Raw genomic sequence first — 14,931 nt, forward strand, 5'->3', positions numbered from 1 at the left:
CCTGTAATTTTTTAACTAAAAATGCAACTTTTAAAAATTTTCCACAGGGCGTTTTGACCACCTATCCTTATTGGGACATTACTTCTGCACTTTATCCCTGAAACTCTTGCAGGACATGGAGTTTGTCATGTTTGAACATGGATCTGTTTGTGATTTCCAGTGGTTCCCTTGGTGGCTATTGAGATGTTTGTGCCTTGGGGCTGGAGCATCTGCACGACGCTGACCCTCCTCTAGGCTGGAGCTCAGCAAGGTGCTGGCCCTGCCATAGATTTTGGGTATGACATGGACCCCAAATCCCTGGGTCTGTGCCACTTCACAGCCTAGGGGCTCTTGGGTTGTGCTTATGGTCCCTGTGGGTAACAGTTGTTTTGCTTTAAAAATGAGGATGGGAACAGTTTCATGTAGCAAGGAGATGCAGAACAGGTCAGGATCTTCTAACAGCAATCTGTGGTCAGAGGAAGGGCTGGTGTTTGCGGCATGAGCTGTTTGTGCTCTGGCCTTCTGTTGTTGCAGGTAGCTACATGTCAGGATGTACCTTCAACACCCCCAGCCTGCCTGAGTTGTGCTTATACACTTATTAAATGATGGTGTGCATTTGTACTCAGACTATTATAAATCCATTACTTCCCCAAGGCCAGAGGAAATGGTTTTAAAATGTGAGGTTTTTCTACAGGGAATTGAGAGATAAAAATACTAAAGCTCTGTGCTTGGCTTGCACAGATCAATGTAGTACAATAACTGGGAAGACAAACCAAGCTTAAAATATTACAAATGTGATTGCATGAAAGCTTAACTTGACATTGAGTAATTATCTCTACAAAAGTCTCTTAAACCACCCTAAGAAAAACCAAAAGCAAAACCAAAACCAAGCAAAGAACCTGGCAGTAAATCATAAAAGAGAAATAACAGTGTGTGTTCTTGGAGCCAAAGTCTGAGTAATATAATTGTACAGTAGTGAGTGAAACTTCAAAATTGTCCTTCACTTTTTCAATACAATGGAGAAATGTAGATGAAAAGTCTTGGGATGGAAGATATCAAAAGGTTTTGAAAATTATTTTTCCATCAGAAGTTTCAGAAGGATTTTTTCCTTCCTCTGTAACTTTGTTTCTCCACTAAAAGTTTCACAAAGACTTTTTTCTTAATCGCTAACTTTGTTTCTCCATCAGGAGAAACTAATTGTTTGGAACAATTAGTTCCAAACCTGACAATTGCTATTTGTGACAGGAACAATGAAAAAAGGAGAACAAGGAATCTTTCAAACAATACTTGAAACCAGTAATTAGAGTTCCTACCAAGTTAAGAAGCTGGTGCCAGGTTGAACTAAGGCACAGTCATTATTCAGTGAGCAATAAGGTTTACCTGCATTTTCAGGACAATGAGATAATATTTCATCCCACAACAGTCATGATGTACCAGTTAGTGAATCTTCCCTTTTTTTTTTTTTTCATGGATTTATATTAAGCAGAAAATAAATTCTAATGAAATGTTCCATTTTCTGAAGCACTGAGCCACTTATAGGAATAATTTTTTGGGGGAGGAGTAGGAAGTATGTTTGTATCTCAGACTTCTGTCATTATTTCACTTGAACAGATGGAAGCTCAGCCACTTGTGATTGAATCACTAAAATGAAAGGACATCACTGAAATTATGGTCACTCATTTGCTCAATTCCATGTGAAGAAAATCAGCAGTGGATAGTGATGGCTGTGAGCTTCCTAAAAAGCAAGAAAAACAGTCTTTCCCAAGAATTCTAGTTGTATCCCTGCATGGTGTGTGTTCATGGCCAGGGAGCTTTGATTCTCCTTTTCCACTTGGGATACATTCCTGAGCTGTCTGATATCCAGAAAAAATGCAAATCTCTTGGAATCTAAATTATGCTTCAGTTTATGCACAAAGAAATTCTTCCTCTAAATATTGCAGGTGCCAAACTCAGAACTCTACAGCAAGAAGAGTCAAACAGAGATTACTCCAAATAATTCTAACATGTGGGACCATCAGCAATGAGACCCTGAACACTTTTATTTTCACAACATGGAAAGTATTTTCCTGATTTTGGAACACATCAGTAGCTGTATAAATCCATTTGGGATCTACAAGTGTTGGATTCAGGTCCCTGTCTTAGAACGGGGTGAAACTCAGAGTCTGAAAGTGTCCAGTTCTCTTTGCTATAAACCAATGTCAGCTATTTCAGGTGCTGTCTGAGAAAGTGGTCAACACCTCCACGGTCCCTGGGTGTTGAAGAATGCAGCTACTTTGCAAAGCATGAAAACGTAGCTTCAAAAAATTTTAAAAATCTGCCAAACCTATGAAATACTCTTCACTTAGATCTTCAATCAGCTTCTCAGTGATCCATTTCTAATTATTTGCCATCTGGTGCAGCCCCTACTCTTCCAAGTCAATGTGGAATATCCTTCTGGAGCAGGCACACTCAGTGGTGCTTCCCGAACATTAAGAGCTTCTGACTGGTGATCCTGGGGAGTCTGATTGTTTGAGGCAAATCTCCTCCCCAGGGACAGCAGGATTTATTCCCTGCATCTGGGCTGCAAGGTTGTTTTTTTTTTTTCTGATGGGGGGAAAAAGAAATGCTTCCGTGTCATTTATAATGGATTTCATTCCAATAAACAGCCATCTTCTGGCTTATTATGACCGTGACTTATCAAATAATAAAGCCCTGTCACTCTGAATTTCTGGCAGTGGGACCAAGGCAGCCAGTGCTGATTTCGGTGTGCACTTTGTCATGCCATGAGAGCTGCAGTAGTTTGGAGCATGTGGGAGTCAAGGCTGTCAGCAGGGAAGGACCTTCCTGTGCCCCAGGGGAGCTGCAGGGGGAAGGGGGAGTGATTCCTCAGGTTCTGGTCCTTTGTACACCATCCCACCTCAGTGCTACCCAACGTTCATTAGGGATGATCACAAAGCCATATGGGCAAACAAATGCGACACACGTCTCGGCGTGTTGGCAGAATGAGTCCTTGTAAATTCTGTCTCCTTTTCCACCCTCTGCCTGGGAGAGAGGATAGTGAGGAGGCTGGTTTTACTGTGCTGAAGAGATGACAGACTTGATAACTTTAGTATGGAGCATTTTCAGAGCTTAACAATGAATGGCACAAGCTTTTCTGAGGGGAGAAAAAAATAGGCACAGATTTTCAAGTGCATCAGCAGGTTGCAAAAAAATGTGCTGATTAGCCATTTTTATATTTGACTTGGGATGGTTGGGAAATGGGAGATCTCAATTTAATTTCTGTCCCTGCAACATTTCCCTTGTGTAACCTTATTGTACCTTTTCATTTCTCTGTGCTTGGATTCTCCCAGTTTCTCCCTGGGACAAGAAGTGGGTCTTGGTGCACATATATTTATGACACATGCTGGTTTTGGTTGGGATGGAGTGGATTTTGTTCATAGTAGCTGGTGTGGGGCTGTGTGTTGGATTTGTGCTGGCAGCAGAGTTGATAATTCAGGGATGTTTTCAGGACGGTCAGGCAGGGCTCACACAGAGCCAAGACCTTTTCTGCTCCTCACCTCATGGTTCAGAGGCTGGGGGTGCATGGGAAGCTGGGAGGGGACACAGCCAGTCCAGCTGACCCAAACTGACCCAAGGGACACCCATGGGGTGTCATGCTCAGTATATAAAGCTAGGGGGGAAAAGAGAGGACTTTCAGAGTGATGTTTTTTGTCTTCCCATGTTACAGTGCCATGTGGTGGAGCCCAGCTCTCCTGGGAATGCTGAACACCTGCCTGCCCAAGGGAAGTGGTGAATGGATTCTTTGCTTTGCTTTGCACGTGTGCACAGCTTTTGCTTTACCTCTTTAACTTCAGAAAGTTCAGGTATTATTTCAAGGTGCTGCTTTCTCAGACACCCAGAGTTAATGACAGCAGGTTATCTAATGACTTGGAAGGCACTGGGACCATCCAGTGGTGCTGGAGTTGTCTGGCCTTGCTGCTCCTTCCTCCCATGGCAGGGTTTGTCCAGCACCACCATCACTCCCTGTTATCCATGGCAAGGCACAGCCTGGAACCCCTGGAGCAGTGTTTCTTGTTTCTTTCTGTAACCAAAAGTGATAAGTGATGGAGTACCCATAAATATTTTTCTATGGTCTTTTTGAAAATTCAGCTTTCAGATATATTGGTAAATTTGAGGATTTATTTTCCTCAAGGCTCTTTTTTTTTTTTTTTTTTTTTTTTTTTTTTCCTGCTGTTATTCTCAACATATTAAATGAATCATCTCTAATTTATGATGATTCTTGATCTGCTGAAACCACTGTGCTCATCTCTGTTGTCAGGTCCAAGGCTTGAATGTGATCGTTCCGTAGACTCCAAGTGCCTGCAGGAGTGCCCCTCTTACACCATTGCATGTCCTCAGCAGTAGAACAGATGAATAAATTTGAGCAACCCCCCTTTTTGAAACAGACCCCACAGAAAGGAATAAAAATGTCATCAGCAGCAACAGTAAACTACTCTCACAAATAACAGCAACAGAGTCTTGAAGCAAAGGTTGGCTGTGTCTGTATAGAGAAAATACTTAGTGTCTGTATGATATACAAGGCAGCTTATCTCTTTGAGAGCAGGAGACTATAAAAATACAATTGCCAGAACGAAAGAAAATTGAAGCTGATTGCCATAGCAACAAAAGAATTACATTGATGAAACACAAGCACATAAAATCCTTGTATGCTACATTAAAGACAAAGCAATCAAAAGTAAACAAGAGAGGATTGAAATTTGCTTGGCTAAAGCTGGAAATGACAAATGTTACCAGGTGATAGAGGCAGAAATGAGCCCACAAGGAAGGAAAGGGCATCCCTGAGGAGCTGGGGATTTATTCCCCATTTCCTTCATGAGCAGGACAACAGGGACCTGGGAATGCAGCTAGTGGCACTCCCCAGGTTTGAAGGCACTTTGTGGAAGTAAATTCCTCATCAGATGATCAGTATCAGCAGTTTTCATCTGTGCCTTTAGCAGTGATCTCCATGACTTTCTTCCCAACACTGCCTTGTTTCTCTCTCCAGCTGCAATTCTCCCATGGAGCTGGGTGAAAAAAGTTTCTATTGGAAAAAGGAAGTTTTCTTTTTCCATCTGCATCTATTGAAACACCTTGCTTAGACTGGCACCTACTTGTCCATGAAAGCACACTTTTCCCCTTTGGGTCTGCATGGCAGGATGACACTGCAAACACTGCAGCAGAGCCAGCAGCTCTCCACAGATCACTGCAGAAGCCACAATTTCAAACCCACGACATAAATCTGACAGTTTTCTGATGTGAGGGATGAGGGGGGTTGAGGACCCAGACCTCAGAACCTCCCACAGCATTCAAATTGTCATGGCAGATGCAGGGCTGTGCCAGGATTCCTTGTGAGGCCCCATGCCCCTGTTTGGGGATGGATTATTGCAAACCTGAGGGCTGCTCTCACCTCCTGAATTGCTCCCACAGGCAGCTGGTTGGATGAATTTACCTAGAGCATAAATCTCAGTGGAGTTACCCCAGAAAAGGAGGATGCTCCCATGTGCATCCCTATCCACACAAGAACAGACATCCTCATTCTTTGGAGAGGCAGCCAGTGTTATCCAAGGTGAAACCACTTGGAGGAAGTGTCTATTTGTCACTGCTTGGTCTGGAAGAGTAAAAAAATATTAGGAGGTATTAAATAAAAGATCTTTCCTGAATGCGGCTATAATTAAAACATTAGTATTCCTTATCATAACAAAGCCTTGAAGTCAGTCCAAACGCACTTGAGCACAATGAAAGCATTCCAAGTGGTGGACTGACATGTCATTAAGATACAGCAACATTTAATCTGCCAGATTTTCATCTGCAATAATGACCAAACCTTTCAAAGTTACTACAAAAATTCTTAAGACTAGAATAAAGTTGACTGTTCCTTTAATTACACTCATCTTCCTTTCAAAGGAAGTGACAAAAAGAGTTAAGGAAGATTAACTAAGGCTTAAATGCACAGAAATGACTCAAGGCATATTTAAGTAAGACTCAAATTAGTCTTTCATTTGGACATGGGAGATTCTATTAACAAAAATGAAATGAGGAAAGCCAGATCTTAAAGCCTTTGCTCTGAGCTCTGCTTGGAGGCTGTTTCTGAAGTCCTACCCATGTCCCTGATGTTAGTCCAATCTGGATTATTTTTCTTTAATATTTCTGTCATCCCCCCCCCCGCCCTTTTTTTAAAAAAGTGGGGTTTTTTTTTTTGTTTGTTTTTTTTTTTTTGTACTTTAACAAAATTTTTGCCTTAGCCCTATTTAGGCCTACATGTTTCCAGACAGGACAACCTATCCATGCAGATCCTGACTTTCTGATTTTGCCTAAAACCTGGTGATTTATAGATAACTGCATTGTGCAGCATCAGCAGCTCCTGCACAGAGGTGGCTCTGAGTTGTGAGGAAGAAAACAGAGAACAGTTCTCCTGGCTTGCACTGAAGTAAGGGTTTGCAGCATCCTGCCATGCGCAGATGGGCATGAGAGTCATCCTGGTCACCATGGTAATAAGATAATCAAAACCAACCCCTGAATTTTTAACTCTGCATGATGAATGGTGGAGAGAGAAAGTGTCAGGGCACAGGCAGAAGGGATGGCATGGGAAGAAGAGGTGTGTGAAGGAGGCTGTAACTGCATCTGCAGACCACAGGCAGCCTCACAGATGCTTCTTTACCCCAAGGAGACAAAAAATTAATAATTTAAGTAAGAGATTCCTATCAAAGCAGGAGGATAATGTTAGGGGTTTGCCCCAGCCCAACATGAGATCACTCCCATGCCTGTCAAATGTGCGAGCTTGTCTAGGGGTGCCCATGGCGGGGTCTCTCTGACTTCCCCAGGGTGGTCTCCAGGCTTTTGTCATTGCTGTCTTCGCCTCTGCAGTCCCTGTTCTCCTAATCTCTGTCTTAAATCTGTCTCTCTCCACTGTTAGCCCATCAATTCCTGTTGATCCTGGTGTGAATATTGGGACAGGACTGCTCTTGAGAGGACAACTGCTGTTGTGATGTTCTTTATATCTCTTCCTCAGGTCAAAAATCTCAGTTTATCCAGTCTTTCCTTAGGGTCGTGTCACGTAGACATTCCATTGCTCTTGTCATTCTCCTGTATTTTCCTTTACTCACAAGAAATGTATCCTCCCTTCCAGGTTTACTCTTGCAATAAAAGGACTCCTCTGTCATTTTTCCTCTCTACACTGTATCTTCTGACTCTCATTGATGTTTTTTTTTTCAATCTCCATCAAACCACTGTAAAACCAGACTGTAAAACCAGGGTGACCGGAGGAGAGTGAACTTCATTCAGCTTTGTTGGGGTCGCAAAATGTACCCATCCATTTCTCCAAGCAGGAAAACAAACAAAATGGCAATACTCTGGGGGACGCACAACCAAAACTATGCAACAAGGAAATTTGTAAACCTGCTTTCTCTCTGTGGGTGACTAAATGGGTGTTTGAAAACATTCAGCATCACACATGCAATCGAAGGAACAGAATAATAAAAGAAATAAAACTGCATCTTCCTATTAAAGAAGCCCTTTGTTTTATCAAAAATTACTGTTTTGCTGATTTAGGATGGCAGGGCTGGAACTCTTTGTGAAGGGGAAACAAGCTTCATTTGGGCTTGTAATTGCATTAACATGCACTCGTGAATACACTCTTAAGGCAGTGCTGCATGTCCATGGAATTGCTGCTCCCCTTGGCTGGAGTCCAGATGTACTTTGGGCACTGTAGAGAAGGAGACAAATGGGTGCCATTTTCATGGCTAATGATCACAGGCATTAGCAGACACAGCAGCAGGGGCGGAGAAGGGAAGATGATGGAAAACTTGCTCAGGAAATAAAGTCCACTGCCCTCCTTTGCACACAGCAGGCAGAGCAGTGAGTTTGTCCACACTGCTCCTGTTGGGAACCAAAGCTCTTTTCATTGTAGACATTGCTGAATGCAAGGAACAGATGTACTGCAGGTGTCTGTGAAGGCCTGGGGGACTCCTAGGGGTTGCTGTGTTTTTAATAACTTGGGTAGGGGTAATGTCAGGTCAAAGCAGTAGAGAGGGATCATTTACACTGTTAAACTCCTTCCTGCCTTAATTGCTCTCTCCTCCTAAATCCCAGACCAGTTAGTTGAAAACTAATTTAGCTGTTGCTGCAGTAAACTGCTGTGACAGCAGTGTCTACAGACCTGCATGCCCTTTATCTTGCAACACCTAGGGCCAGGACACCTTCCCACTTGGTGACTTCCAGGTCCCACAAGAGCAGCTGAGATTCGCATTTCAGGCAGCTCACAGATGAGTCTGTCATGAAATACCCGCAGGACAAATTTGCAGTCTGCCTTGCAGCTGGGGAAGAGGAAGAAATTAGAGCTGCTTTTTTTCATTGATGTCCTGCCCTACCATGAAGGGATTGAGGCTTGGATACTCTGCTTTGCTTTTTAATGCCGTGTACTGAGGCTTGGGAGAGTAAGTGCAGTGCATGACACACAAGGACCTGTTTTCCCTAGCTGGAATACATGCTTCTTTGGGGCTTTAAGCTGATTTTCACTCAGACAGGATTGAAAAAAAAACAAAAACAAGCTGGATGAAAGCTTCCAGATGATGCAGTCCTCATGTGTAATCTAGTGAAAAATAAAGTACCTGTAGAGATGTCCAGCTTCCAGGACACAGCCACACTCTGCTTTTAAGCCTGGCACACTCCAGTGGCCCTCTGCAGATTTGGGACAGCTGGCCCTGCCTCCCTGGGGCTGCCTTGGCTTGTAGTGAGCCTTTGCCCCAAGGGAAGAGCCTGGATCCAAAGCAGTTTATATTTAAAGAGCAGCGTGGCTCAGGCTCAGGTCTGCAATCACAGGAGCTGTAGTCACTGATTTAGAGCTGTCTGGGTTGACACATCCTTTACCCAGATGGGGCACCAGACCATGTCTTCCAGTTCAAACCTACCCACTCCAGCTCCATTCAGTTTGGCTCTCACATTCAAAAGGTCATTGGTATTTATTCTGGAACTGAACTAAACTAAACCTCCAGATTTTTCATCAAATAGAATCAGCCTCCAGTCAACTCAATATACCCCATCCTACACCTGTGGGTTTTTAATTCATCCTCCTCTCCAGCGTCTCAGGAATTCCCTTTTGGAGTCTGAAATAGAAATCAAATCTCCACACGATATTGGCAGCATGCCATAAAAAAATAAAAAGAAACCACCATACTGAAGGGTTAAGAGGAGGGAATCAGGAAGGATGCTGTGTTTGGATTGGAAATAAAAGTAATGTGCCTGTTTGTTGACAATCCTCTGTGCCTATCAGCACCGTTGTGAAAACTGCCAGTGCGGATTGTTTAAATTGAAACACTGTAGATCAAGTTTTACACTTGCACACAAGGTGTAAAGGCAATGAGCCGACCAACCTAAAATTAATCTGTGTGGGAATGTGAGATATTGTAGGTGTGCTGGGTAATGGATTCCAGCTCTTCAGTGCAGCAGACTGGAAAAGGCAGGGGATGCCCTCAATTCCTTTCTAACCTCTTGCATTTTAGCTCCCTTATCGTGTTGCAGAGAAGTGACAGTTTTGTTTTTCATAAATTAAGGGGACAAGCGCACCTTCTGTGGTGCTCCTACCTTGCCAATGGTTTTGGGATTGTGGAAGGGATTTGGAAAACAGAGGAAGTGAAGGAGAGAGGAGCCAATTAGGGGAAGGAGATGAATGATGGGGCCCTGGGAGACTTCTGCTGCCTCAGGAAACCCTGGGATTTCTAAATGATTCTTAAATCCCCAGACTTTCTAAATGAGTCCCTTAAAGACACACTGCAGTGTTGTGGCAGGGTTGAGCTGAAGGGATGGTATGCAGAGGCTGTAATGATTGAGGTAAGTTTTATTTTTAATCCTTACCTGTACCAAAAAAACCCAGTGGCAGCCACCTTCACCTCCTCATTGCCTCTGCTCTTCTCCTCCTCTCCCCACTGCTCCAGGACAGCTGTCATCAGCTCCAGCTCAGCAGCACAAGCACCACTGCTGCTGCTTTTGCTGGGGAGATATTCCAGGAGCCCCATCTTGCCAAATCTTGCCCCATCCCTGCAGGGAGCCCACAGGACCACCCTGGCCTCTGCTCCTGTGGGGATCCAGAGCAGACAAGGAGTTCTGAGACACATGGATGCACCCCCAGACCTCTGGGACCAGCCTTGTCTTCACACATGGCTCCTTGGTGCACAAAAACTCTCAAGTTCCTTTATCCTTTATTTAGATTTTAGTCCCTAAAGTGATGCAGAAACCTCAGTTCTTATAGGGCTTTGTGTGCAGCCTCCTTCTGTTCACAGAGAAAATATCCTGGGATTTTGAGTGTTTGGCATTGTTGTGCTCAGCCCATATGGCACCAAGTTTATGGATCAGCCTTGGAGAAGCCGAGGGGGTGATTCCCTCAGCCTGGGGGAGCCAGGAAGAGTGTGCAATTCCCTCATCTCCCAGGGAAGGAGGAGGCTGGACACCCTGCAGATGGCTCCTGTTCTCTGGGCACAGTCAGGCCTTCCAGGAGGGAGAATTCACACTGCAGGAAGCAAAATGTCACGATGATGACACAAACTTGATGTACCGTTAAGCACAGTCCAAAGGAGAAAGGCTCATACAGCTTTTGGTGGGGCCCTCTCTGCTTCATGGCATCATCCAGGATGGATGGATACCCTCAGACAGACCAAAGGATTTGTATGTGACCACAGCCAGCCATGAGCAGCTGGAAGCTAATGAAGACAATATCCAAGGGGTACTTTTCTGCCCAGAATTGTTGCAGTAACATTTATTTGTCAGTGTTCCAGCAGAGGAGGTGAGCCCCAGGTCTCAGTGCCCTGACACAAAGGCGTGGGCTCCATCGGGCCCATTCCCAGTTTAGTCCTCGCTCCCTCCTCTCTGCCTCCCCTTCTCACAGGAGATTTGACAGGCAATTTATTAACTCCACAAGCCTTCACACAGTCAAGACTAAATTTAGAATTATTATTCATGGGGATGAAAGCTAACACAGTGTCTCCATTACCTCTTGAAATAAGGGGTCCATTAAGGACCAGTGAGGTAACTGCTTCCACAAGGTGCCATCTGTTCATAGGCACATGTAATCTTTCAGTTCCAATTATCCTCAGAGATCTCATTTGTTTCTCAAAACCATGAGTTGGTTCAAATATGAGACTACTCATTTTTTTTTTTCACCAACTCCAGTAACTCTTTGGATCATATTCTTTCTGGAAAATGCAATTTCTTTATTTAGTGCATCTGTCTTTAGAGGCTTGAAATTCTCCCTGAGAGACCCCAGGCCTGGAGGTTGGCTGGTGGAAAACTAGGCTAAATCTAGCTCTTAATGTCTAAAAAGCATGAGTTATTGCTAAACTGAATAATAGCCACAGTATTTATTTATGGAGTTGCTATGCCACTGCTACCTTTTCCTAACTTATTACTTTGTAAAGCTCTTTGGGATATCCAATATTTGAAAGGTGATATATTAAACTGGGCTCTATTATATTTCCTGTTGCTATCAGCAACTTCCCTTTTTAGCCTGGTTTAAGGTATCTATGTGTGTTTTGTAAAATGCATTCCTATTCCTGTGCTCCAGGCTCCCAGATGTCCATTTTAAGTAGTAAAAGACCAAATACTCGGAGGTGCTACAACCAACATTCTTTCAGAGCACCAACCTTTAATCCTGTCAGAAGGACTAAGAAAGGAGTTTGGAATGAGAGGGCAGAGATGGCAGCAATGCATTCCTCATTTGTCATTTCTTTGCTTGGGTAAAATAGTATTAAACTCAGTAAAATAACATTAAACTCTGCAAAATAATCAGTCTTCTTACCCTGAAGAAAGATTTTATTTTTTCCATTTCTCAGAAGACATTTCTTTACCATCAGCCATAAATTCTGATACTGTCTTCTCCCCAAAAATTCACAAAGCAAGGCTCTTCCTTTTTAATTCCAGCATAATAATGTGGAATTATAATTCTTAAACAGCCCATCAAAAATGGTAACAATTATTGACAGGACAGTGTGACAATCTCACAGCTGAATTTACTATGCTTAGAAATTGGTGGATTTTTTTGGCCGAAGGGAGCAAGAGTCTGCTGATGGCAATGGCACTGACGTGATGAAACGTTAGAAATCTGCCTTAATCATGAGATCCCTGTAGAGAACACAAGTTTACCGAGAGTCACCTACTGAACCGAAATTTCTGAGCACACACATCGTGGTGTAAAAAGTTACAGAGACCCTTAGGACAATTAGCATTTCCCCAGGAGTAAAGATGTCCTTGCTACAAGCTGAGAGATAAACATTCCCTCCCTTTGTCATTTCTGGGAAACAAGCATTTCATTCCATAAGGATTTCTTTTGTTCCCTTTGTTCTAGGAGATTATCTTCTTAACAGTCTAGGCACTTAGATCAAAGTGTCTGATTTCAGAGGGATTTTATAGTTGTTGTTACTGTTTTGTGTTTGCTTTTCAAATCATTCCTGATGTGTCTTGCAGCAAGAAAAAAGAAACTCTCCACGGGTGGGTAAACTGAACCTAAACTTCCAATCCCACATGGAAGATGCTGCAATCAGGCACATCCCATCAGTTCCAACACAGTGATGAATCCAGCTGAGTTCCTTGTAATAACGTCTAAGAAAACAGATGAGCAGTTGAATCCAGATTTTCTAAATAATAAGTTTCCACTGGGAGGCTGCATAATTCTTTTTGCAGATGGACATCCCTGTAGACTTTCAGCACGCTTGGCTATTATTAGAATGAGGAAAATGGGGAGAGAATATTTTAATATTTGAGATTTTGCCTTTCCCTTACTACACTGATCTCTGAATTATAGCTCTAGGACTTTTTTTTTTAAATAAAGATTCTAATGCTTATGGACACTTTTAATTAAAACTACACATTCTCCATACCCTCTTCTTTGCAGCTTTCAGTCTTCTTAAGTTGCTGGGATTCAAAAGGAACATTGGGGCTAGAGCAGAACAAGGAAGTGGGTGGATGGGGATGCTTCTATTAAGTGAGAAACATTAAAAATCAAAGGCTGCTGAGACACAGATTTATCCTCCTCAATCCTGGACCTAAAGCCTGTGCTCTGACAGTAGGCATTTGGGCTGCCACCTTCAAAAAGCTATTAAGATCAAAGATGAATGAATTGTTTCCAATTAGACACAGTTAATGCTGAGGATTGCTGATTCTGGTGGATTCTGAACGTCCTGCCACCTCTCCCACGCACACACACACACACACACACACACGTGTGGTCCCACACAGAGTAAGCCCCAGAGGTTTTCTGCCATGGTCATTGGTTAGTCTGAAATTTTGGTGTCAAAGACAAAAGCCAGGTGATTTAAGGATAAATTATGCAGGCAGAGAGAACAGGAAAGGGTCCATTGTGCTGATCCTGAATTCATCCCTGCCTTCTGCGATAGAATACCCCCAGCTCTGCTGCTCAGGATCAGCATTCAGATTCAGATGTTACCATGGCTATCAGAATGGACATTGCACTAATGTTTAAGGGCCTTAAAATTTTGGGTGGCTTATAAGGAACATGTTATTGCTGGTTGTTTTCCAATTTCTAGCTGATATATACACACATATACACTATTTATGTACTGAATCAGTACTGAATTAATGAAGACCCCAAAATTGATTTAGATTTTAAAATAAAATCATTTGGATTCATTCCCTTTCGACTTTGTGCTTTTGCCAACTGATAAAATAATGATTTTAACTGTCTGGCATTCTCTGCTCTGCCACAACACGGAGACTTTTTTAAGAATAGATGCAGGAACAAATACTTCAGCTGTGACACTTGCCTAGTACCGTTATACAGTTCAGAGCAGACTCTCACCTTGTGGAGCAGAACCAGACCATGAATTTAACTAACCCAGGGCACACTTTAAGTGTTCTCTTCTTAGGATAAACTCCCCTTCAAGTTAAAATCCGTGCAGTACAGCAGATGCATCTGATCCGAGGAAGTTTAGTTTCAGACACAGCATGCTGCAGAGCTGATCGCTGTGAAAGCAGCACGGTCTGCAGAGACCCGGGGGCTGCTCCTCTGGTAATTAATCAGCGGGAAAGTCTCAGAGGCAGCAGGGCAAAGGATGGGAAGAAAAGTTTCACAAAGCTCCAGTGACTCCAGAGTCTCTTCCTCTGAATAAGGATGTAGTCACATCTCAGCAGGTCTGAAATCAAATGCTGGTATCCTCCCACGAATCACTGAAACACCTCCAGCCTTTCAAAGCCCAAATTCTGGGGCACGAGTTGGTGCTGCTGCTCTTTGTCATGGGTACTTGATACTGACACGTGTGTGAACCTGGCTTGTCTTGCACCTGAGGAGTATCGTTTGTATGAAAGAAGATCTCTATCCCCATTGCATCATCTCAGTATCTTTGGCAATCTTAGGGAAATGAAGACTTTAGAACTTCCCCTGAAACTGGGAAAAAATATTGCAGTGGGGCTATCAAAATGTTCTCTTGTAACAAAAACTAAACAGTCTCTTGGATTTTTATTTAGTGTTATAATTATCTCCTGATTGATAATATACAATGTATTTGCAAAATGAAATGTCATTTCAAATTCCCAAAGATCAAAATATTCATATAAAATCAAACTGAATATTTTGACATTGTCGAAGCACTGCAGTTCTTTATTTTTCCCTTGAAAAATCTGATAAAAATCAACACAAGTACACACAAACGTACAATTGCATTAAAACAGAATTTTCGAACAGGAACATGTTCTGCCAAAAACAAAGAAGTATTTAGGTATCTTCAACATTGACTCTCTGAGTGAAAAGATTAGCTTAATTATTGTTTTGTTGGCTGAGGAAGTAATACAATTGAATAGTGCTATTCTCTTAGTGTAATGGCAGTATTTAATCCTGTATTTACAAATAGGGGACAGAGAGGAGTGCCTCCAGCTGTGCCCTCGACTTCTCCAAACTGTAACAGGACAACACAGAGGATGAAATTAAGAAAAGGG

The sequence above is a fragment of the Sylvia atricapilla genome, chromosome 14, assembly GCF_009819655.1.
Source record: "Sylvia atricapilla isolate bSylAtr1 chromosome 14, bSylAtr1.pri, whole genome shotgun sequence".
NCBI lineage: Eukaryota > Metazoa > Chordata > Aves > Passeriformes > Sylviidae > Sylvia > Sylvia atricapilla.